General features: G+C 40.0%; 1 protein-coding gene and 1 long non-coding RNA gene across 2 annotated transcripts in view; one reads left to right on the plus strand and one right to left on the minus strand.

Annotated features, from left to right (window-relative positions):
• The window catches only part of LOC121396103, a 211,964-nt gene that overhangs the window by 153,228 nt on the left and 34,509 nt on the right, over window positions 1-24,227 (minus strand). The gene's annotated exons all lie outside the window — the stretch shown is intronic.
• Window positions 1-24,227, plus strand: part of LOC121396074 (cilia- and flagella-associated protein 251-like) — a 123,756-nt gene that overhangs the window by 55,209 nt on the left and 44,320 nt on the right. The window lies entirely within an intron of this gene.

Here is a 24,227-nt window from a genome sequence, read left to right on the forward strand (position 1 = left end):
AGAGAGATAAGTCTGGCAGTCACTAAGTATTCTAAACATTATGTGAGTCCTTTGAATTTAAGCAGGAGTGTGTGATAACTAGCTATATAGAGTTTGATATTTATATAGTTATAGTAAAATACTATCTATTTTATCAGTTTAGAACTGTACTTAGCTAGAGCAATATGCAGTTTCATCAACTTATGTTTCTGATACAGACGCAACGATGATGAAGATATGAGTCATAAGATTATGTGTTACTGAATTTTGGATAAATTAATTGCGACTTTGAGTGGCACAGTAATTGATTTACAATTGAAATTAGAGCAGTGATCAACTAAGTGAAGATATGACTACTGGTAAAGTAGAGTGCACAGCGAAATTGAACTGTGAGTGGCCTTATAGAGGTTGCTTGAATTTTTTTAGTTTCATGGTTGGAGGGCAAGATTTTATGGAGTAAAAACCAGAATGTTAACTTGTGGCAAACAGAGGGGTAATCGTGTAGGCTGCAGTTCACATAGTGGTACAATAGCATCACGAGCCTTATTGGCTATATCAGGACCATTTTTATGCATGTTATAGGCTAACTAAACCATTATATAATATCTGAATTGCTGCTCATGGATGAAGGTTTGGGAATCTTGAATGAGAGAATTCCAGAAGGAATTCTCGGAGTTAACATTTTTTATGAATTATTAAGCGCTTGCTTGATTTCAAAAATATGTTCTGGACAGTCAGATAAGATATTCTAAAAAACTGGAGTAAATCGTCAAAGTCAGAACTATTCTGTTTGGTAGAATGTCATGACTATGGTGTCAGACAGCAGACTAGGGTTTACCCTTCAACGTAGTGCAACAAATACAAAAAAGTGCAAAGGAGAGATTTTATTTTTAGCAAAATTATATATATAGAGAGTGATCATCATTAGATTATAGCCAATTAGAAAATCTTTAGTATAATCACAACTTTCCCAATGTAACCATTAAACCATCAACAGAAGTATTTTTGACATATAAGGATTGATAGTCCTTATAGTGTAGTTAAGATTTCATGCTAAGTATATTAAATTGCTGCACATATTTAGGAACAGCTTTGATTTGGTGGCCTGGCCCTGGGTTGTGACCCTTAGACGAAACAATGGAAATCGCTGCACACAACAATTGCCAAAATTCTTGTAGTACATTATTAGTTTAACCTAAATATTCTTCTGTCCCATAAACTGGTATGAATATAAATTTTAATTTGGAGTTTTCCTTGAAGGTCATGTGTTGTGAACTGTTTTGGTTTGGATATATGAGTTAAAATATAATCATTACTACTTTGTTTTCTGACACAATTTTTACCATTGATTATTATTTGTTGGTCGTTAGGGTCAATTACCATAGAACATGCATTGATTTGATAAAGACTGAATATGAAAGGAAGAGCATGAACAGAAAGAAGCAATAAGAAGCTGCATAACTATATCATTGTAGCCTTAAGAGGCAATTTGTGTTTTTAGATGGAGTCAGTGACCCATTTGAAAGCTGAAAAAGTCAGAAGAAGAGAGGATATGTATCTTCAAAACTATAAAAAGAGAAATGAAGTCATTTGGAAAATCTGACTTATAATTAGCTAGTTCTACTCTTGTAAGTTCTAGAGTAGGAGCGCGATAAACTAACAGAGCAATACAGGTCGAACACAAATTTATAAGGGGTAAATAAAAATTGGTAAGATTAATATGTATAAAAATATACTAAAGACAGCTTTAGAGGCAACAACTTTCATGGGGTTTCAGTAGTATTGTTGGTAGTAGTTAACATCATAGTTTAGTATGTAGCTGAGGGTATAAAACTATTATAAGATATTAGTAATATTTTAGTATTAGCATTTCAGTTTTTGTTTTTGTATAGGTATTTTGTTAATGTGAATGTTCTGCAGACTGTAGGCTTGAATTTGTCATAATTCTGTTCTCTGGGGCTTTAATTGATAGTAACAACAGCTAATTTAGAATCGAATATAAGATCAATAGGGGAGGACTGCAAAGAAACTAAGCATTAAAAACAATAAAATGGAACTTTACAGTCAATCAGTTTCTGGTTGCCAGGGTGAAGATCTAATTGATCGGTTAAGTTTCAGATGCAGCTGGAAACATGTCGAATAGGAATGATAACAAAAACAAAAATCTTACAAAATAAATAAGTAACTGAAAAGTTGCTTAGAAAAAAATCCATATAGCAGTTTGTCTGTTGTTGTTTTGATTGAGGAGTGATGTAAATGACTGGAACAATAGACTCCCATTTACACTGACAACACTGGTTACTTCCACTTCTTTCAATGCTCCCTAGCAAACCTGTCACTATCTTTGCAGAATGTACTTTTCGGGGCAGATTTATAAAGGTTCAAAGTGAAAATTGGAAGTAAAAAGATTCAAATTTCGAGCTATTTTTGTGTACTTCGACTAGGTAATAGTCCAAATTCTTAGAATTTTAGAAAAAAAAAAAATCGAAAATTCGAAAATTTATCATGTTCTGTCTCTGGGACTTCCTAGAACCTATATGGAGTCAATTGTTGGGCTTTGAAAAATCTAAGGTTTTTTTTAAAATACTTCAAATTGAATTTGATCTTACTTTAATTTGAACGATTGAATACAGCCTATTCACCTGCAAAAAGACTTAGATTTTTTTTTTAATACATTTTGGTTGGTCTTTTTGTATTCAAATTTTATGGGGAGTTCAAAAAAACAAAATTCGACCCTTGTTAAATCTGCCCCTTCATGTGTGTATGCATATTTCTACTTCTTCCATTTGGAGGTGAGTTAAGGACATGAGGGGGTTCCCATATATTATGGGGCTTCTGTAATTCCGGCTAAATACAGCAGGCCTGTGCAAAAAAAAAAACTGCCTCACAAAAAATGAAATAATTCCTTCCAATAATTAACCCTTTTTATCCATGTGTACCGTATTTCATAGTAGTGGTAGCGAATTTGCACCTGGTGAAGTGGGCGCGGAGGTGGTGAAGCAGTCACTGGCGAAAATTCACCCTTTAGTGAATTTGCTCCATGGAGTGGATACCGGCTTGAAAATGCATACAAATATATTAAAAACAATATTCAAGACACAACTAATTTATATTGGTGTATTCAAAGTACAAATTAAAATATGCTGAGTCTGACCAATATTGCTTCTAAGTATAAATCTCTTCAAAATACACAAGTGTTAAATCCAGCAGAAACTTACAGAAACCATACATTTTCTTTAGTGTACAGTGGCTCTTAATTCTTGTAAGAAAATCAATACTATACCAAAGATGTCATAATTGGTAATTTGGGAAACTATATAAATTACACATAACACTTTGTATACACTGTAACGTTTGGTGAAGGTGGAATCATTTTTTGATCCTGTTTTTCGTGGTTGGTTCAAGGACCAGTGAACGTCAACCTTAATGTTACAACTCACATCTGTAATTCCTTCATTGCAGAATAGTTTGGGGAAGGCTCTTTCCAGTATCAACATAACAATGACCCTATGTAAAAAGCCAGATCCGTCCAAATGGATTTGCTGACAGGGAATGGGAGAATCTGACTGCACAGTCCCTGACCTCAACCCAACTGCACCCCTGTGGGATGAACTGGAACCCTGGGGTGTGAGCCAGGTTTCCTCCTTAATATCACAGCCAACCTCACGAATGCATTGTGGCTGAATGGAAACAAATGCCACCAATAATATTCCAATACCTAGCCAATTTGTGGGCATCACCCAGTAATTATATTGCTAGCCTCAGACCCTATGCCAGAGCCCATTTGTAGGTATGTAATGAAAATAAAAAGGTGCAAAGGCAAATTCTTTATGTGGTGCCAATGTGTTAGACCCCCCCCACTTTACATCACTGCTAACTCTTCCTGGGACAGTGCTTCTGCCTGCTGAAAAGTGCACCAGCCCAGTGTGCTGTTCCTGCTGCACCACCATCTTGCCCGATGTCCCAGAGATCCTTTGCACTCTCTGGATAGAGTGCATGCACACAAAGTTGTGACTTTAAAGTTTAGGTCTGATCTTTACTGTGCGTGTGTAGTCCCAGTCTGGGATTGCTGGGGCATTGGTGGCAGTGTGCAGCGAATCACTGGGGCATTGGCAGTTGTGTGCAGCAGGTATACCACAATGGGGAATCTAAAGTAACTGTTCACTGGGGTGGTTTCTAACACACTCACACCCCCAGAGAATTCTCTTTATTTGTCCCTTTAGGAACGAATTTTTGAATCTTGTCATGTAATATTGCATACTTAATGACGTCTGCTCACATTTTAACTTGTATGTTTAAAGTGCATTATTTTTGTGCAATTATGACTTTTACTCAAAGACATGCACATTTTTCCCATTAACAGACTTGCAAAACAAATGCAAAAATACATATATGTCAAAAGCTAATATTTTTTGCAAAGATTTTCATTATATAAGTTTACTCAAGTACTCTTATTACATTCTCCTGAATATTTAGCCAGTTTAGGTCTGCATTTATTTTTGGCAAAACACAGAACAGTTAATTGTTCACAGTAACTGTACAATAGTAGATTGGAGACATTGAGGCATTCAATCATCAGTTCAACATTTTTGTTGAATTAAGCCTAACTCTTTGCTAGATGAACTTGAGAAAGGTGAAAAAAAAACTGGTAGCCTTATACAGGGGAAAAATCTCTTTCTGACTCCAAGGGGGTAATTAGACAGCCCCCGGCTTAAACTACAATAAAGGCATGTATGCTGCAAGCTAAACTGTTGCTATATGACCATGCTTTAGATCAGTGTTGTCCAAGTTCTGTGGTACCGAGGGCCAAAGTTTAACTGGCCTATGTGGAGGAGGGCCGATAATGGAAGTCAATGTTGGCCACTCCCCCTTTTAAACCACACCCACTGTAAACCACACCCATATTACCACAAGAACTTTTAAGATCGTATCCACATAAACGGTGGTAGCCACACCAAAAAACCAAATGGTTGGTGCTCCCTGCAGGGAAATCCCTCATCACTCATATGAACAAAATTGAATTCATGTTAAAAACATACCCTTAAATCCATATGCCTCATCATCCCCTGTGGATAATACAACAACCCCCCAACACATGATTAACCCTTTAAGTGCCAGCAGAATTTCACATTTTGGTTACGCGAAATGCCAGCCGTTTTTAAGCATTTTGTGCTCTCTCACTTTAGGGGCATTTTCTGAGGGGAAACCTATAGTTTACCAAGGAAAACTATACATTGTTTTTTTCGGTAGAAACTGAGCTTTCTAAATCTGCCTGAGTTTTCATGTATTTCCACCTGTGCAAAAAAATTTATAGTGCTAAATACCAAAAAAAAATGAAAAATTACCATTTTTTCATCGTATATCAATTTATACCAGAAAAATATTTCATTTTACAGATGAAAATCCAACTGATTTGGAAAGCCTTATGTCTCTCGAACGTGCCAATACCAGATATGTATAGTTTTAGGGAGATTTAGGACTTCTGTACAGCAAAAACTCCCGGCAGTATATTACTGAATTTTGAAAGCACTAAGGCAGAAAACGGCATGCTTTAGATTCCAAGGCAAAAAATCCTGAAACCATAGGTTTACCCCAGAAAACCATACATTTTTGAAAAGTACACATTCTGCCGATTACAAAATGGGTAACTATGTCTCTCTACTCCCAACTACCAAACAGAAAAGCTTGTCTGAACATAGCGGTTTTTCAAAATAAAATTCAAAATTTTGAAAATCATTTCAAAGGTTTTATTTGCTGCTCCGCATATCCCAAACTATATTACGTACCAAGAAAAAGCACCTGAAATATGATTGCCAGGGGTCCACTGAACAGTTTGATCCCCATTATGCATAGGTTTACCAAAGTATCTGGCATTTAGAGACACCAATATGAAGTTAGCACATCCAAATTGTTCAGGACTTTACTTCAGCTACTGAGAAATCAAACACATTGACTGCATTTTTTGTGGGTAAAAACACAGAAATATATGTTTACCCCCCCAAACCCATATATTTTGGAAAGAACACATTCTACAGAATCTAAAATGGGTACCCATGCCTTTCTGCTCCAAACTACTGAGTCGCAAGGCTTTCCCAAAATTGTCGGTTTTGGTGAAATATCTGAAAATTGCCTCAAAGCTTCAACTTCCCAGCACCATATCACCCATGTATCATTACGTACTAAGAAAAAGCACCCTAAATATGATTGCCAGGGTTCCTCTGAACATTTTGGTGGCCATTGTTCATAAGTTTACCAAAGTATCTGGCATTTAGAGGCCCCAAAATGAAGTTAGCGCATACAAACAGTCCCGTGGGTAACTTCAGCTAATGAAAAATCAACACATTGACTGCATTTTTGTGGGGTAAAAACACAGAAATATATGTTTACCCCCCAAAACCCATATATTTTTGGAAAGTACACATTCTACCGAATCTAAAATGGGTACCCATGCCTTTCTGGTCCAAACTACTGAGTCGCAAGGCTTTCCCACAATTGTCGGTTTTGGTGAAATATCTGAAAATTGCCTCAAAGCTTCAACTTCTCAGCACCATATCACCCATGTATCGTTAAGCACCAAGAAAAAACACCCTAAATATGATTGCCAGGGTTCCTCCAAACAGTTTGGTGGCCATTGTTCATAGGTTTACCAAAGTATCTGGCAGTTAGAGGCCTCAAATGAAGTTAGCGCATACAAATAGTCCTGTGGGTAACTTCATCTAATGAAAAATCAACACATTGACTGCATTTTTGTGGGGTAAAAACACAGAAATATATGTTTACCCCCCAAACCCATATATTTTTGGAAAGTACAAATTCTACTGAATCTAAAATGGGTACCCATACTTTTCTGCTCCAAACTACTGAGTCGCAAGGCTTTCCCACAATTGTCGGTTTTGGTGAAATATCTGAAAATTGCCTCAAACCTTCAACTTCCCAGCACCATATCACCCATGTATCATTATGTATCACAAAAAAGCACCCAAATTGTGATTGCCAGGGGTCCTCCAAACAGTTTGGTGCCCACTGTGCATAGGTTTACCAAAGTATCTGGCATTTAGAGGCCCCAAAATGAAGTTAGTGCATACAAACAGTCCAGTGGGTAACTTCAGCTAATGAAAAATCAACACATTGACTGCATTTTTGTGGGGTAAAAACACAGAAATATATGTTTACCCCCCAAAACCCATATATTTTGGAAAGTACACATTCTACAGAATCTAAAATGGGTACCCATGCCTTTCTGCTCCAAACTACTGAGTCGCAAGGCTTTCCCACAATTGTCGGTTTTGGTGAAATATCTGAAAATTGCCTCAAAGCTTCAACTTCTCAGCACCATATCACCCATGTATCGTTACGCACCAAAAAAAAACACCCTAAATATGATTGCCAGGGGTCCTCCAAACAGTTTGGTGCCCACTGTGCATAGGTTTACCAAAGTATATGGCAGTTAGAGGCCCCAAAATGAAGTTAGCGCATACAAATAGTCCTGTGGGTAACTTCAGCTAATGAAAAATCAACACATTGACTGCATTTTTGTGGGGTAAAAACACAGAAATATATGTTTACCCCCCAAACCCATATATTTTTGGAAAGTACACATTATACAGAATCTAAAATGGGTACCCATGCCTTTCTGCCCCAAACTACTGAGTCGCAAGGCTTTGCCAAATTTGGCGGTTTTGGTAAAATATTCTGAAAATTGCCTCAAAGCTTCAACTTTCCAGCATCGTATTGTCCATGTATCATTACCAGCATAAAGCATCCTAAATATAAACATAGGGGTCTACTAAACAGTTTGATGCCCAATGTGCATAGATATACCAAACTATGTGGGGCACAGAGACCCCCAAATGACAATAGTGTATATACATTTTCACGGCTGACGCACGCTGGCTGCTGCAATATAAGCACCCGGTGTGTGTAATATGCGACATTAGACCCCCCTAACAGTACAGAGACCCCAGAAAACCATATATTTTCAGAAAGTACACATTCTGACTAATCCAATATGGGTAAATAAGCGTTTCTACTGCAAACTGCCAAACTGCAAAGCAATGCTGAACATAACGGTTTTTATCAAATTTCTGAAAATCGTCACAAAGCTTGAATTTTACCCCATTATATGCCCCACATTTCGTAACTTATCAGCATAAAACATCCTGAATATGAACGCCAGGGGTCCACTAAACACTTTGATGCCCAATATGCATAGATATACCAAACTATGTGGCGCACAGAGACCCCCAAATGACAATAGTGTATATACATTTTCACGGCTGACGCACGCTGGCTGCTGCAATATAAGCACCCGGTGTGTGTAATATGCGACATTAGACCCCCCTAACAGTACAGAGACCCCAGAAAACCATATATTTTCAGAAAGTATACATTCTGACTAATCGAATATGGGTAAATATGTGTTCCTACTGCAAACTGCCAAACTGCAAAGCAATGCTGAACGTAACGGTTTTTATAAAATTTCTGAAAATCGTCACAAAGCTTGAATTTTATCCCATTATATGCCCCACATTTCGTAACTTATCAGCATAAAACATCCTAAATATGAGCGCCAGGGGTCTACTGAACACTTTGATGCCCAAAATGCATAGATATACCAAACTATGTGGCGCACAGAGACCCCCAAATGACAATATGTATAGACATTTTCACGGCTGACACGCTGGCTGCAGCAATATAACCACCCCGGTGCATGTATTATGCGACATTAGACCACCTAACAGTACAGAGACCCCAGAAAACCATATATTTTCAGAAAGTACACATTCTGACGAATCCAATATGGGTAAATAAGTGTTTCTACTGCAAACTGCCAAACTGCAAAGCAATGCTGAACATAACGGTTTTTATCAAATTTGTGAAAATCGTCACAAAGCTTGAATTTTACCCCATTATATGCCCCACATTTCGTAACTTATCAGCATAAAACATCCTGAATATGAACGCCAGGGGTCTACTAAACACTTTGATGCCCAATATGCATAGATATACCAAACTATGTGGCGCACAGAGACCCCCAAATGACAATAGTGTATACATTTTCACGGCTGACGCGCGCTGGCTGCTGCAATATAAGCACCCGGTGTGTGTAATATGCGACATTAGACCCCCTAACAGTACAGAGACCCAAGAAAACCATATATTTTCGGAAAGTACACATTCTGACGAATCCAATATGGGTAAATATGTGTTCCTACTGCAAACTGTCAAACTGCAAAGCAATGCTGAACGTAACGGTTTTTATCAAATTTCTGAAAATCGTCACAAAGCTTGAATTTTACCCCATTATATGCCCCACATTTCCTAACTTATCAGCATAAAACATCCTGAATATGAACGCCAGGGGTCTACTAAACACTTTGATGCCCAATATGCATATATATATACCAAACTATGTGGCGCACAGAGACCCCCAATGACAATAGTGTATACATTTTCATGGCTGACGCGCGCTGGCTGCTGCAATATAAGCACCTGGTGTGTGTATTATGCGACATTAGACCACCTAACAGCACAGAGACCCAGAAAACCATATATTTTCAGAAAGTATACATTTTGACGAATCCAATATGGGTAAATAAGTTTTTCTACTGCAAACTGCCAAACTGCAAAGCAATGCTGAACATAACGGTTTTTATCAAATTTCTGAAAATCGTCACAAAGCTTGAATTTTACCCCATTATATGCCCCACATTTCGTAGCTTATCAGCATAAAACATCCTAAATATGAGCGCCAGGGGTCTACTGAACACTTTGATGCCCAATATGCATAGATATACCAAACTATGTGGCGCACAGAGACCCCCAAATGACAATATGTATAGACATTTTCACAGCTGACGCGCTGGCTGCTGCAATATAAGCACCTGGTGTGTGTAATATGCGACATTAGACCCCCCTAACAGTACAGAGACCCCAGAAAACCATATATTTTCAGAAAGTACACATTCTGACGAATCCAAAATGGGTAAATAAGTGTTTCTACTGCAAACTGCCAAACTGCAAAGCAATGCTGAACATAACGGTTTTTATCAAATTTCTGAAAATCGTCACAAAGCTTGAATTTTACCCCATTATGTGCCCCACATTTCGTAACGTATCAGCATAAAAACATCCTAAATATGAACGACAGGGGTCTACTGAACACTTTGATGCCCAATATGCATAGATATACCAAACTATGTGGTGCACAGAGACCCCCAAATGGATATATAGTAGATAAAATTTACATAGGCAAAACAAAATAACACAGAACAGTGTGAAATGCAAATAAATCACCAAAAACTAATAAACCACAAAAATCAATGCTTTTTTTTTTCACACTAGTGTAATCGGCCACCAGAATTACCGTTTGAATATTTTAGCTGGGCCAAATCGATTATACGGACAGAAACAAGTGAACAACACAAATGCAGAGCTGAAAATGCAATAAAATGGCTAAAAATTCAATAAAATGGCTAAAAATGCACCAAAATTGCAATATAACCACCAAAATAACATACTAAAGCTATTGCACAGTACGGTTAGCGAATACGCTATTCGGAACGGCAATAAAACATTTTTTTTAGCCCAAAAAGAGACGATGCGATAAGAAAAAAAAAAAAAAAAAGCCACAAAGCCATATATGTACATATGCGTGTGCACAACGGGTAAATTGCATGTTATTTGCGCGTGTGCGCGTGTGCAAGTGTACATGGGTGCTGTGAGTGTGTGTGACCCCCCCAATCCCCAAAAATCTATGTGTGAGTGTGTGTAAGTGTGAATGTAAGTGTATATTACTGTAATAAGTGTGTGTTGGTGTGTTTGTGTGTTTTTGTGTGTGTAAATGTTACACTTACCTGGGGTAGATGCTGCAGATCGTTGATAATGGGTCCCACGCAGCAGATCTCCAGCTCCAACGGTCAGCAGCCATGGGGGGACGGAGCTGGGCGGAAGTGCAGCGCAGGCAGCAGCAGGACGCATAGGAAACGCGTCCCTGCTGCTGCTTTGGGGCCCCTGGGCGATCGCGCCCCAGGGGCCACACGATGCCCTGCTCTGCTCGTTGTCTAGGGGCAGGGGATCGTGAAGGAGCGGAGCGAGCGGCTCTAACAGCCGCTCCTCCGCTCGCAAACCCGGAAGTGCTGCAGAACGTAGAATCTACGATCTGTGGCACTTTGGTCCTTTGATCCACAGAACGTAGATTCTACGTTCTGTGGCACTTAAAGGGTTAAACACCTTAGGGGCCCTTAACAACAATTTCCAAATGCTAACAAACCCCTAACAAGCTTAAATCCCACAGGTAGGGCAAGCAGAGAATGGCACACACAGGTAGGCAGGGCCGGGCCAAGGTATTTTTGCACCCTAGGCAAAGGCTTCAATCAATGCCCCCCCCACCCAGTCCTGCATTACCATTTCCCACCTTACCAGTCATATAGCCCCCTGTACCTGTGCAGCACCTATCATATTGCCTCCATTTGTACCTATACCAATGGCAGTCAATCCCTCAGATTGCCCCCAGGCCCCAATCTGTACCTGTGCCAGCATAAGCCAAAACATCCATCATATTTATACCCCCCAATCTGTACCTATGCCAGCAGCAACCAAAAGTATCCATCATATTGTCCCAATTTGTATCTGTTCCAGCAGTAGCCAAAAATCCATCATATTGCCCTCAAACATCTTTGTACCTGTGCCAGCAGCCACCATATTGCCCCATGTACCTGAGCCAGCAGCAGCCAATCCCATATATTGCCCCCCAATCTGTACCTGTGCCAGCGTCAGCCAAAAAATCCACATTATTGCCTCAATATATGTACTTGTGCGATCAGCAGCCAAATATCCATCATATCATCTGTTTACCTGTGCAAGTAGCAGCCAAGATATTGCCCACAAATATGTACCTGTGCCAGCAGTTGCCAAAAGGGAGCTGGGGAGTGATTCTGTCTGGAACAGGGGGTTATAAAGTTGAAAAACTATTAAAGGCCAAGCAAATCAGGGTTTAAAAAAGAAAGAAAGGAAATTCCCCTTAAACGTGTGCCCCGCCCATGATTGCACCCTAGGTGGGCGCCTACTCTGCCTGCCCCTAGTTCCAGCCCTGCAGGGAGGGAAGACAGAACAGAGCAGGAGACAAGGAAAGCTATCATTCTAATATGTACTACATCCAGGGCCGCCATCAGGGGGGGACAGGGGGGACAAGCGTACCGGGCCCGGGCATGAAGGGGGGCCCGGCAGCGCTGCATTTTTTGAAGATCCGGGCCCCCCTTACGAGCGCCCGAGCCGTACGTCTTGCCTCTTCAGTGCCGAATGCGGAAGTGCCGAAAAGCCGAAGCCGATGCGACGAAAAGACCCGAAGTCACGGAAAAAGCCGAAGTCCCGAAGTCACGAAGCGCCGAAAAGACCCGAAGTCACGAAAAACAGCCGAAGCCGAAGTCCTGAAGCAGCGCAAAGACCCGAAGTCACGAAAACAGCCGAAGCCGAAGTCCTGAAGCGGTGAAAAGACCCGAAGTCACGAAAGGAGGCGAAGTTGAAGTACTGAAGCCATGAGTTCAATTCTACTGAACACCAGTTTGTGTTTTTTTTTTTTTAATCCCCTGGCCACCAATGTATTATTTTAATATTCTATAGGCCCCTGCCACCAATCTTTTTTTTTAAAACTTTTGTTTTTGGGGCCCCAATTTTTTTTTTAACTCGTAAGGGGCCCCTTGCCACCATTGTTTTTTTTTGGGTTTTTTTTAAAAAAATAAATAAATTTTCTTTTTGGTGGCCCCAAATTTTTTTAACTTGTAAGGGGGCCCCTGCCACCAGTTTTTTTTTTTTTTCAAAAAAAAATTATTTTTTTTTTAAATTTTTTTTGGGGCCCCAATTTGTTTTTAACTTGTAAGGGGGCCCCTGCCACCATTTTTTTTTTTTTCAAAAAATTTTTTTTTTCTCCAAATTTTTTTTTTGGGGCCCCAATTTGTTTTTAACTTATAAGGGGGCCCCTGCCGCCAATGTTTTTTTTTTTTTCAAAAAAAAATTAATTTTTTTTCAAATTTTTTTTTGGGGCCCCAATTTGTTTTTAACTTAGAAGGGGGCCCCTGCCACCAATGTTTGTTTATTTTTTTAGTTTTTTTTACATTTTTTTTTGTTGGGGCCCAAGTTTTTTTTAACAGGGGGCCCCTGCCACCAATGTTTTTAAAAAAAAAAAAATTTTAATTTTTTTTTTTTTTGGGGCCCCAATTTTTTTTATAAGGGGGCCCTGACCATCAATAGCTTTTTACAACTTGTGTGGGGGGGGGTTACTTTTTTAGCGCTGATGTCTGTGTGGTCTTTTAACTGCGATGTGGGCGGGATATGGGGCGGAGCTTGGTCGTCAGTGTGGGCGGGGCCCAGGGGGCCCCAAAAATTTTGCTGTACGGGGCCCCGTGATTTCTAATGGCGGCCCTGACTACATACAGTGACACAGTGCTGGTGCAGACTTTCGGCCGAATCCAAAATTGTTGATTCGGTGCAGCCTAGTATGTATAGCTGCTTTTGCTCAGCTTTATTGTTTTTGGTTCCCCAGGATGCTCTGCAGCAGAGATTGGCTACCCAAGAAAGCTCTGTGCTTCAACGGAAACAGGAGTTACTGCGGGCTAATATGGACAGGGATGAGCTGCAAAGCCAGAATGTGAGATATGTACCAGGAATACTCCAATATGCTGTGTGAGGGTAAATAAATGACAGTGCACTGTAGGGGCTTAAAGGAGAATTCCACCCTAAAGTAAAAAAAACCCTACCCCCTACCCTATATAGACCCCCCTCCTCCCCCCCAGCCTAGCCACTACCCCGGGCAAATGCCCCTTACTCTTTACTTACCCCTCGGTGCAGATTCAGTCCAGCGGAGTTCACAGCAGCCATCTTTTTCTCTTCGGTAAGTAAGTGCCATATTGGTGCATGCGCAGTTGGAGCATTTTCCCGGGTTTGTGACAACTGCGCATGCGCCGAAAATGACGAAAATTGCTGAAGCGGCGCTCTCATTCCTGAAAATTACGGAAGAGCCGGAAGATGGCTGCCATGAACTTCGCTGGACAGAATCTGTAACGAGGGGTAAGTAAAGAGTTAGGGGCATTTGCCTGGGTAGCAGCTAGGCTGGGGGGGAGGGGGTCTATGTAGGGGTAGGGGGTAGGGGTTTTTTATCCCTAAATCATAGCTATAATTCAGGGAGACTATCCCGAAACACGTTAGGTGTATTACAGCATACTGCCTTAATAAAGCCTTTTCCAGAAGTGCCGTCCAACATTTCAAGTTTGTTACAATGATAAACAAACCTCCAAATTAAGAGAGGTTCCCAAACTTTTTCATATGACATATACAGTACATACCTATTCTAAACAAACGGTATATCTTGAAATCACTGCAACCTTGGAAGAAGACATTGTCCAAGCAATTCTTAAAGGTATTAACAGAATCTGTCATCACAGCATCACCTGGCAAAGTATTCTCACTGTATTCTCACTGCCTCAGCATGAAGAACCACCAGCGCTGCTTAAAATGAAAGTTTGGTTACTTAGGTCTAAAGTGATGACCCGTTGTTCTTTTTTTATGTCAAAAAGATCTGTATATAGTGTCGTTTGATTCCTCTAATGTTAGTCATATGTACATGAAAGAAAAAATAGTTTGAACCTTCAACCTTTATGTATTGGTGCCTCCCTCACCCCCAAGGTACTTGGGATTTTTTATAGATTTAATAAAAACACTTAGATCTCATCTTCATCTTAAAAAAAGATGGTATTGTGGAATATTATACAGAGGTCAAAGCAGACCCTACATCCATAGTTGATCTAGCTAGTTTCTGGCTTCAGGAGCATGCAAAATGTGTGCCTAGCCCTTTTTTTCTAATGGCCAAAATTGGTTCTTTCTATCTACACATTTTCCTTAGCTTATGTAAATTTTGTCAGTGGAAAGCAACGGGCCCTATCTGACCTATATAATGCACCTAATTCCCTGACATCGCATGGGGGGTGTGCATGTGAACATGGCAGGTTCTAGGACCATGTGGCCTCCGGGCACTGCTTGTGGAAATCGGCCCTGTTTGTGTTATAATGCAAGCATAAATGTAATTATAAAAGAACTCTGTGACCGCCCCCATGATTTTGAGGTGTGAAGGTGCTTCCTTTAAAGCTATGGGCACATGGGGTCTGTTTCTTGGCCTTCCAAAATCCGCTCCATGTGACAGCAGCGGGCTGAGCCTAGCGGATGGACTGTATAAAAGCAGGCTGAGGAAAAAGTATGCCCATAGCATTAAAGTTGCACTTATTACAGGTATGGGACATGAATTCTTAGAAACTATGGTTTTTCTGGATAACGGATTTTTCCGTAATTTGGATCATCAAACCTTAAGTCTACTAGAAAACCATGTACATATTAAAGGACCAGTAACATCAAAAAACATTTTTAAAAAATTCATTACTACACATCAAAAAATAAACACCAAGACAAATAAAACTTTAAAATTGCAGAAACATCGCCGGCTTTGAGTGAAAGAGAACCCAGTGCTGACCCAGTGTAGACTCTGTGCTACATTCCTGCAATAGACGCGACCCGGGAGCTTCATGGGGGCTCTGCTTACCCAAGTGACACTAGATTCTATTTATGAAGCAGCACGCTACAGTTGCCCAGCACCGCCGCCACGAAGATCACGGCTAGTATCATGGCAATCTCGATCTTGGCCAGCAAGCGTACCGTTCCCCTGTCTGGTTCCCTTGAACCCTGCTGCTAAACTGGGAAGAGTTGGTGCTGCAATGTTCCCAATTGGGTCTGCCAAGTTATCGCCCTCGGACAAATGAATGACCAGATCCATAGCGTTCTAGCCACTTCCACTCTTGTTTTATATGAAACAAAATCTGCAGCCGCTGCCACCGGTACCAATGCACTGCCTTCCTTCAGGTGTGGAGGAGCCACAAATCTACTTGTGCTCAGGGGCTGACACTCTTATGTGAGTTTCTAGCCGTGATCTTCGTGGCGGCGGTGCTGGGCAACTGTAGCGTGCTGCTTCATAAATAGAATCTAGTGTCACTTGGGTACAAGATGAACGCCATGCATCTCCCCTCTGCTCACCGTGCGGGAGGATAATGGAGAAATATCGACAGGGAACAACTATGCCAGAAGAATTCCAACTGCTCCATAGAGTTTGATGTGATGCTGTCAGTACAACAGGAGACATAGCCAGGGAGGAGAAATCCAGCGCCGCACAATGGATGGTCGCCCTTTTCGCCTTTTCTGAACAGGAGAGGAAGTGGAGTTTCGGTAAGTTATTTCTTAATAAAGTCTTTGCAATTTTAAATTTTATTTGTCTTGGTGTTTATTTTTGATGTGTAGTAACGAATTTTTTAAAATGTTTTTGATGTTACTGTCCTTTAAAATAAACCCAATAGGCTGGTTTTGCTTCCAATAAGGAATAATTATATCTTAGTTTGGATCAATTACAAGGTACTATTTTATTATGATTATTATTATTATTACTACAGAGAAAAAGGAAATCATTTTTAAAAATTTGCATTATTTGGATAAAATGGAGTCTGTCGGAGACAGCCTTTCAGTAATTCGGGGTTTCTGGATAACAGATCCAATTCCTGTATCATTATTTTATCATGGCATGGTCTACTTATGAGAACATGTCAAAGAAGCGTGTGTAAGTTATGTAAGTAAGATGATAATTGGTCCCTGTGCTTGGTTCCACTCAGAGCCCAGAGCAGTCTTAATTTGCACTACCATGGAAAATATGCCACTGCCCACCTTAAAATTAAATGCAGGCCATGTGGTGTTGAACATCCTAAATGAATCTGTTTATTTTTTTAGGTGGACTTACAGAGAAAAATGGAAGAGAGGAGCCAGTTTATTGCAGACTATAAAGTAAAAATGATATTGTAACAAAACAGTATCTATTTAAATGGTATTTACCAGAGCAAATAAGAGTATTCATATAAAATCTGTAAAAAATTTTGCTTTCAAATAAAGCATCTTCAGAGATTAATATGGTATATAGTAACATCCCGCTGTATTCTTTAAAGAGGATGTCTAAAAATAAATAGATTGTGTAAAAAGTATGTGCCTGCCACTAAACAGGTACAGTGCATATTTGAGTTATTATTGTAATCATCATCTGCAAATTTCCCAAAGCTGTCTGTGATGGTTTTCATTCATTTAGCCCATGATACTGTATATAGTAGCGGTAAATTAAAACCAAACAGACTTGCTTCAGACAACTAGTTTCCCACTAGTTTTGAAATAGGTATTTACCCACAATATCCTAAGAGAAAGAATTTCTGTCCCTAAACTTAAATTAGAATTGGTTGTTCCAAATTGACACACGACATCAGTCATATACAATGCTATTTACCATCTTTACTCCAATGATTATATTGACCATTGATTAGTAATTGATATGATTATTGGGCAAATACATTTACCATCATGTACAAGCAGTTACTGGAAATATGGATAGTTTTGAGGCAATTACACAGACAGGCACCTGCTATTATAGTTGAAATTGACCTACTTTATCTTCTCCTGTCTCCCATAAAATGTACAAATACAAATTTAATTGGCACATCTGAGACACACATTCACACCACTTTTGCAATGTTATACGTTATAGATAGATAATGTTATAGATAATCTATAGGCTCTGTTTCATCCACAGATGATCCACTGAGGAGCTAGCTACTACAACATTCCAGCTGCTATAGTTACCTTTAAAGCATAGATTTCCCAGATTTTCAGCGTTTGTACATTGACTTGATCAAGTGTTTTGCGCCCTGAGAATTTCTCTAAAGGTCCCTTGTAATGCACGCCAGTAACCTTGATAATGAATGTTATTGCAGAAAGATTTAACCAAGAAGGAATGGCTTATACAACAACTGCAAGGAAAGCTTGATGAATCTCAACGGAAGCTTTCTGAAGCCAACTATCACAAGGTACTGGTAACTTTTAATTGCTGGCCCTCATTGACTAATGCAATGACCCCTGTTCTTGTGGTTTATCAAATTATATTGTTCATATAGAACAAGCTGGGCTATCCGGCACTTAAGGGAATCCACAGGACCAAATTATAAAAGTAAAGGCAACGTTTATCGATTAAAGTTAAAAAATACACATTACCATAGGCACTACGCATTTGTGTCCAATAGGCACTTAGCCATGGGCCCATGACTAAGCGCCTATTGGGCAAGAAACATGGATTCCCTTAGAGTGATGGATAGCCCAACCTGTTCCATCTGCATAATATCGATTTGCTATTCCCTGAGCTGAGGGGGCGGGGATGGTGCACCTGGACTAGTGATTCTGCTTGGTGGGTTATCTACCTTGTCATTCTGTTGCACCTCTCACTTCTCTTTGTCTTATCAAGTTATATTGTCAACACCGTTGTTTTGTTGATTTTTAGCAATTTATAGATTAACTGTGTGATGGTCAGTCCACGTGTTTCAATTATTTATGGAGTTTGAAAATATATTTCTATACAAACCATGGCTCACGAAAAATTATACAAAGGGTTGTAATTATAGTTTTCTATTAGTGAGAGTGAAAAATGTTTGTGTTTATTTAAATGTTTTGTTTCAGACTGACCTTCAGAAAGAGTTGGATCACCGGAAGGCTCTTCCTCAGCAGTACATGAATGAAGAAGATGATCAGGTAGAGCTGAGTGTTTCACGTTACTCTATATATAGTGGCCACAGTTGTATCCACTTCTGCATTCTTTTTCTCTTTACACGCTGTGTTCTGCAGAATGGCAGCAGGCCTCTGTGCTCCATTTTTCAGCAAGTTCTTGCCGGTGCTCTGCTCCTTACACATTTTAAAGTAGAGTTCAGCTTTAACTGGGATTCAAATCCTTGTTAGACAAGCACTAAAGGGTGCTGACTTGCACCCCTGGGAAACATAAATGATTCCAATGGAATTCTACAACAGCAGATAAAGTAATAGATAATATCAAGGGAAAATTGTCCTGCAGCCATAGCAGTAAGTGTCCACCAGACATCTACGTGATATGGTCACCGCGCCTAAAAATTATATATTTTTTTAACCTGCAACCCTAATTTTTCCTGAGAAAAAATAGGTTAGACAATATTGAATAGAATAAGTGGTTGGACAATATTGACATCAAGGGTCAATAGTTATTAAAGGTCGAGTTTTTTTTTGTGAAAAAACCTGAATATTTGAAAGAAACAAAACCTCATCATTTTTAGAGATTTTATTATGGCTCCAAGCATCAAAAATCCTGAAAATACTCCAGCTAAAGCGCTGTTAAATTCATGTAAAAGTATGGCAGGGTTTAACCATTTGAAAGATGTTTTTTGCCTTCATAATTTTCTGGTTGTTTGGGGTGCTGGTTTTCTCTCTGAAAACATACAATTCAGGTTTCTGGGGACTAAGTTTTATCAATAGTCGCCCATACACTGAAGGAGTTATGTCATAGTAGATGTAGACTTTACTATGGGCTTGGAAACCGAAAAACAATAATTTTAGAATGTTTTCTTTTATACAGTAGACAAGTAAATCATCATTAATTTTTTTAGCAAGCAACAAAGTTAGACCAATGCTTCATGTTTCAACTAAACCAAAATTGTGATTAGAGGGCCGCTGCAATTCTTGTAAGATTGTGGCAAGAATGCCAGAGAAGCTGCTGTAAGATACAATAGACAGTCACTACAATTGGGGTCTGGGAGTTAGTTTGGGCCTCTTGGTGGTATTTGAAAATGCAGGGTAGTTTAAAATCTCAGCTTGGACCTTCTGCCATTTTTTTTTTGCTTTCCTATTTATCATACCGAGTGGTTTACTTGTATTTTGTTTCTCTGGAGCTGCTTGTCAGAATTTAACTATTTATATTAACTAGTGGAGAAATACAAGTAACAAAAATGGTAAACCACACTGTTGTACGCTACTTACAATTTTCTCTTAGGTAAGTTCATTCAGTTTACTTTAGCAACTTAAAAGAAATATGACCTTCCTGTTTTAAGAATAGTACATTCCCCTCTACATGATGCCTTCTTAGGGAACCATGGTTGCAGTCTAGTATTTGAGAAATGCAGCCAAGGCCGCATCATGCTTGTGGATTTTACTACACACTGGGCAGTGATATTTAAAGGGGTTTGTACACCTTCAAATACTTTTCAGTTCATTTGTTTCAGATTGTCACTAGAAATAAAGACTTTCCATTACTTTCTATTGTGACCAATTTTTCTTAATATTGAAGTGTAAAGTAAAGAGTTGCAGTATTGTCTGGTCAGGTGATTCTCAATCAAACAAAATTGGGGGTTCAAGGCAAAGAGATGTAAAAGGGCAATATTTGCTTAAATTATATCACCAGTTTGGTAAAGATTCTTTAATATGCCCACTTAATATGCAATATAAACTTATGTTGCTTAAGTATCCTTTTGGGGGGTATAGTTTTCCTTTAAGTGACAAGGGTAAGGGAGGCACAGTATAAACAAACAATTATATTGTCCATAACTTTTGTTTGTTATATTGATTTTTGCAGGCAATGTCACATTCAGCAGAGCACCCCAGTCATGGGCAGCAGCAACTCATCCACCAAAGTGCTGTACTTTTAACTGACCGCTCTCTGACACCCTTCATGGTCACTTTAGTACGCAAGAGGTAATGGTAAATGCAATATTCACTTACAATACAATTTCAAGTAATCGTTGTTTGTAAATGTAACATAAAGAAAAAGCAATACTGGAAACAGCTATATACATTGTAACAAAAATATCAAAAACAAAAAAGGAGAAAAAGCACAGGTACATAGCAGAATAACAGATAAAACCACCATTTATTGACAACACATGGTTTAATGCTGTTATGTGCTATTTAACTGTGCATTTTCTCGTCTTTTTTCCAGCTTGAATGCTGGCTGCAATGCTACAGAGCAGCTTGTTAATTAAACTATAGTAGTGTTTCTGAAGCAACTTTTGACGCAGTGAATGCTCTATGTATAATTAATATGTTAAAGCGATATTGACACTTTCCCTATAAAATCATAGGAAGTGTCCATATGCAAGGAGGTGCTGCACGGCCGAATAGTTTCCAGCTAAAAGCCACCCCAGCCCCTCGAAGCTTTGTAAAGCCGTCCTGCGTGACACTTCAAACGAATCTTCCTGCGTTGCTTCAAGGAACAGTACAATCAAAATAATTTTTTAAAAAATTCGTTAGTATACAACGAAAAATATACATCAAGAACAAATAAAAATTTAAATTACAAAGCTTTATTAAGAAATAACTTATGAAACACCACTCCTGTCTCTTAGAAAAGGGCGATAGGGGCGACCATCCATCCGCGGTGCTCGATTTCTCCTCCCTGCTGGATTCTGCATTGGTAAGAGAGAAGAGGGATGGAGCCGGTGATGGGGCGCACTGCTTCTTCTGCAAATAATCGCTCCAGCATTGGCAGTAAAACAGAGATACATGGAAAAGTCTATTTTTCTATGCGCAGATATGATGGAATGCTGTGCCTTTGCCAGCTATATCGCTACAACCTGTCCTTTTTGTGTATAAATCGCGCCAAAGGCTCCATACTAACTTTGGGCACCATTAGGACAGGACGCTCTTAATTGCAGAATCCTTCTCAGTTCCGTTTGCTCTCTTTTTCCTGTAGTAGGGTTTTTTTGTAGTGGGGTTCGTGCTGGCTGTACGGGTCCCCTGGGGAAGGGGTATGTTATGTGTCCTGTCATGAGTTGGCTGTCTAGCATCTCGGCCGGAACTAGGGCGAGTTCTCTGAGAGGTGGGGCTGGGAGCTCCCGTAAAATTCGGGGATTTGCCTGAGCGCAGTCACACCCCTGACTTGTAGGATAATGTGTTTGTCCCGCGCATAGCCCCCCCCCGCGGTGCGTTTGGTATGGGAAGCTTCCGTGCCGGTATTGGAGATCTGCCACCCGCCCGCGTCTCGAGCTGAACACCCTGCGATTCTCCCGTGGGGCCTTCTCTAATGGCGCCCTGTCCCTATGTGCCAGAGGGGGTGTTCCCGTGATAGTAATAGAGCCTTTGGGATTTTAAAATACACAAAAGACAGCACGTATGATTATTGGTGGCAAAGAAGGGCACAGCATTGGCCATCCATATCTGGCATCGAAAATAGACTTTTCTATCGGAATGTATGCTGCGCTTGTAATCGCTGTGACTGCAATGCTGTGAGGGATTATTTGCGAGAAGAAGCAGCGGCCGCCAAAATCTGCGCTCCATCTCTTCTCTCTTCAATGCAGATGCCCCCAGGGAGGAAAAATCGAAGCACCGCTGGATGGATGGTCCGCCCTAATTTCGCGCCTTTTCTGAAGAGGACAGGAAGTGAGTTTTTCAGTAAGTCTATTCTTAATAAAGGCTTGCAATTTAAAGAGTTAATTTGTCTGGTGTTTATTTTTCGTTGTAGTACTACGAATTTTTTTTTTTAATGTTTTTGGATGTTACTGTCCATTCAGTAATCGCTGAGCCTGGGGGCAAGAGTGATCGCTTCCATTGGCTGGAGTCCTGTTCTTAATTTGTAATTAGCCTATGGAAATGAAAAAAAGGATTCAACGCCCCCAGCCCAGTGTCATTGGAAAAAAATGCAGAAGATCATTTAGGAGTGTAGTAGGGTCGCTTTAACAAAGGTTTGCGGGGCTGGGGGGGTTTAGAAGAAACTTTCGGCCTGCAGCAACCTGCCTTGATAAGGAATACTTCCTATGATTTTTATAGGAATGTGTTGGTATTGCTTTTAATATACTTTAAAATGCTTTCATTTTTGGGTGTTACTGTTGCTTTAACCACCTTGCCCGGCTATAGGATTATAAAATGCTGCACGTGCCAGCTCTCTGCATCTCCTTAATTAAAGGCTGCACTATACCGGTATGTGATGAGTGAGTTCTGGCAGGAAAGTCCCTCAAAACACAGAAGAAAACACTTGGGGGGCGATTTATCAAGGGTGAATTCCACCATGCGATATTGAAATACTTTGAATTCAATATTCGAATTCGGAACTTTTATCAATAGAATTTTGGTAATTCTGCGTCGAAGTAAAATCGTTCGATCAACTATTAAAATCGATTTTACTTTCTACTTCAAAAAAACTTAGAAAATGCTACCTAGAAGGTCCCCATAGGCTAACATAGCACGTTCAGGTTTAATTTGGCGAAGTATTGAAGTTAAAGTTTTCCTAAAGAGACAAGTAACTTTGATTATGCGAATGGTTTGAATATTTGATATTTGAACTATTTTTTACTTCTAATCTAAGCGGTAGTATCCTATTCAATGGTCGAAGTAATCCAAAAAATGACTTTGAATTTTTTACTTCGAAATGGCCAGAGTCAGGTCCGACCTGAGAATTAAAAATGGCGCCTGGCATTTCAGGTACACAAGAGGCCCAATGCAAGCGCCACATATAGGGCCCATTAACAACGCTCCATCAGCGCGCACTTATAATACTGACTTTCTATGGAGTCTTATAGCAGCCCCTCTGGCATTTGCCAGAATCAAGATTGCCAGTCCGGGCATGGCGCAGGAGTGTCAGACAAGAAGGCTAAGAAAACTAGCTCTGGCTTGATTCCTGCTACGCTGCCTGGTGGCCTTTGCTGTGCCGCTTTGGAGCTCACTGTATAATTATCACATGCTTCACAAGCCTTAACACAGCCTTCAAACCCTTTGCCCTGAGTCCATGGCTCCAGCTGAAAACTCTTGACCTTGACCAAGTTTTTGGTGGAAAGGGCAGAAAGGCCGAAGACAATGTAGCCCTTAGTCCATCTTGCCCTACTATTGCTACATTTCGGGCTAGTTAATCCAGTCCTTTTATTACTTAATAATCCTGACAGAAGCGCTTTTTCTTACAAAGATAAAAAGGCAACTCTGGTTGCCTAATCTCCTTCTATGATAAATGTGCCGAGACAGTTGATTCCCCCTCCAGTTAATTAATATAAATTAATGTTTCTCCATCAATAGTTAGGAGTAAGGTGACAGCTGAGGACTTCAGAGCAGCTATTGGTCAATCGAGGGAAGTCACAGATACCGACTCACCAAGTTTGCTTTGGATCCTGAAATTTGGAACAGTGAAGAAGAGGTAAGATTCCTTTACCGTGCGGGAGGATAATGGAGAAATATCGACAGGGAACAACTATGCCAGAAGAATTCCAACTGCTCCATAGAGTTTGATGTGATGCTGTCAGTACAACAGGAGACATAGCCAGGGAGGAGAAATCCAGCGCCGCACAATGGATGGTCGCCCTTTCGCCTTTTCTGAACAGGAGAGAAGTGGAGTTTCGGTAAGTTATTTC

Source organism: Xenopus laevis, chromosome 7S (genome assembly GCF_017654675.1).
Source record: "Xenopus laevis strain J_2021 chromosome 7S, Xenopus_laevis_v10.1, whole genome shotgun sequence".
Lineage (NCBI taxonomy): Eukaryota > Metazoa > Chordata > Amphibia > Anura > Pipidae > Xenopus > Xenopus laevis.